This window comes from Opisthorchis viverrini (genome assembly GCF_000715545.1).
Source record: "Opisthorchis viverrini unplaced genomic scaffold opera_v5_1, whole genome shotgun sequence".
Lineage (NCBI taxonomy): Eukaryota > Metazoa > Platyhelminthes > Trematoda > Opisthorchiida > Opisthorchiidae > Opisthorchis > Opisthorchis viverrini.
The window spans coordinates 4,643,134-4,646,087 of NW_008751657.1; positions in this window are offsets into that span (position 1 = coordinate 4,643,134).

Here is a 2,954-nt window from a genome sequence, read left to right on the forward strand (position 1 = left end):
ATACCCTGCTTCTGTAGGCGGGTGCCTTTGTTCATACTCGCCGCTTTGTTGACCACGTTAACTAGAACAGTGTTGTGCTGTTACTGGAGACAAGTACCCTCAGTTTGACAGCAGTGTATTCAAATGGAGGGAAGTAAATGGTAAATCTTTTATTGATTTTAACGTGAGACAGGCTATTCAGCCGTTGAATTTTGACACAAGTACGTAAAGGTATGAAAGACTAAACGGATGAAGCACGCATGATCGGACTGATCGTCACCCACCCAAAATTCAGCATTACCAAAAGTAACCCATGTCGTAGCTATTTGGGATCGATCAGTTAACATAGGTGTGTTTTCTACAGTTCACAGACGGTTTTGTATATATATATATATATATATATATATATATATATATGATCGCTTGGTGTAAAATGTGAAAACGTTGAGCTTGTGTCGGAGTTTGCTGCGGCATTGAGTTCTAGCAGAACTCACCCCGAGAGTTCGTAACATACCTTTGCACGTAGTTTCTCGTGTCTGTGAGTCTTGGCAGGGTATTGTTGTGCATTCGTTGAATAACGGTTCATTCCAGTGTTTCTTCCTAGGGCCTTGGTAGTCCAAGATGGCTTTACAGCACTAGTGGCTTGAGTTCCCATGGAGCAGAGGACTATGGATATGTGATGTGTAAAGCAAGGATCAAGAAGCGAATGCAGCTCGAATGCCAGAGTATGACTATGACTGTAATTCTCATCTACCCAATACCAATTACTGGATATGACAACCGACGAATTCCTGACAAATCCGACCATCGGGGAGTGTATTTTGAATGACAGGTCCATCCTGAAGAAGTCGGACGATCCGGTTGACCTGATGATTCTGACATCAAGTAAATTGCTGCCGACTTGAGGGGAATCGTCAGTCTAGTGTGACGTAGGTAGCTGATGCTAATGCCTTTGAAAACAGTGGTTGTAAAAATGATGCATCAAGTTGTTACTGATAGAATGCATTCATTTGTAATGTTTTTCGCATCCACTTGAAGAATATTACGGACGATATTCAGGTTTGAGCCGATGGATCGTGGAGTTCATTGAAAGTAACTTGCTTTGATCGTCCAATATGGATAGTCGACAGAGGCATACAAAGAGATGTCTTTGATACAGGATCGCCAATGGTTGCATGACGTTGGTACACCCTTTCATGCATTGTGGCTGGGGGAAGAGAACTATGCGGAGCAAAAAGCCCCGGGTAACATTATTTAACCAGTGCAACCTATGTTGTGCGCGATGATCTATCTCTCCCAAGGGCCACCTGAGATACCTCAGCATTACTGACCTGATTGTCCCACCAGACCTAAATGCTTCGGGAACGCTGACAGTCAAACACAAACTTCAAGAAGCTGCATTAGGCGACCAGGTCACTAGCCCTGACAACCAAACTGATGTCACACTGGCGCCATAGATGGCGCAGCTTGATAAATGCTGTCCTGGTTGCAGGATTCGACAGGTGATTTTACCCCCATCCCACCAATACGTCGGACTTTACGCAGCTACACAGGGGAATGAAGTTATTTACCACAGTGATCGGTTCACCTGCAAGCTTGAGGTTTGGGTTTAAGGTCTTGTAGAGGTAAAGCGCATTCCTTGAAGTACAATCAATTGGTTTATTTAAAAGGGGGTTGCGGAGATAACCGAGGAATCAGTAACGCAGCTACCTTAGATCGCTGCATTATGCAGTATAGTCAGGACATCATGGTTTGCTCAAAAGCCGCCCGTGTCCGCGAAAACTGATAAGGTGCGAACCTCTGGTCTCCAGTAGCTCCTGAGAACATCTCGAAGACAACTGTCGGTAGGTCTGTTGGCCTCTTCGAATTCCTCTTCAGACAGTTCGGTCTTGGAGGTGCGATGCAAGCATGTAAATGACATTTCACTGGAAACCAGTGCATCATATTAAGAACGTTAGGCCAACCTAGCTCGCTGTCCTGACGACAGACTCGCCACCAAGTATCAAACCGAAATCGCAGTGTTTAACATGTCAGCATTGACCGAATTCGACATGTACCAATCTGCGTGATTCAACCCCGGACACTGACGAATCTTCAGCGGAATTGAAAAACAATTGCTACCACCATTTCTTGAATTTAGACACTAAAGCCTTGGAGCGGACCAGCAGTTAACTACAACACCTTCCTGCGATCATACTCATGGCTCAGACGAACGACGATCCAGAGCACCAAAGTGAGGCACAGTATTTCTTCGAACCAATAAATAACGCGCTTGTTCCGGCTACTATGTCCCATCATTTTATTAGTAATGCATAGCGGAGTAACACCGTAGATGCCTCCAACGCAACCGTAGGCTTTTGTGTTTTAAAAACGGTCTGCAGGCATCTAGAAACCCTAAGCTTGTTTCAGACGTCTGCTATCACCAGAGGTACATCAAAGCACGTCGTGATGTGAACTCTCAGCCACCCATTTTGTTGTGCATCTTGGACACGCACCGGGGGGCCCCGAGCATTTGTGATATCCACTGGCCACAAGCTCGTAGTTCATACATTTCGAAATCACTCGGAACCGTCCTGCTGCAGAGGATTTTGATGATTAGGCCACGTAGCTTGACACGGACACAACAGATTCACAGTAGAGGTGCCCTTTCAAGGGTGAAAAAAGATTAACTGAAGGTGAGAAACCAAGTGTCGTTGCCTGTGGAACTCCGCTCTTGGTACTGCACAGCAACAATCACCAGGCGTCTATGTCGTACATCTGACCTTATCGTGTTTAGCCTTTTTCGCGCATGTTTTCGGTGTTCATCACGTCAGTACAAATTTAGCTAGACTATTCAGACAAATATGTGCCTGGCCCACTTCTACTCACCAGTGGTGCATCGATTCCTTTCCCGATATCTGATGCAGACCGTGGTTACATAGTTAGCCGCAAAACATTTGATCGTCAACAGAATTAGAGTCCAACTAGTGTGGCAT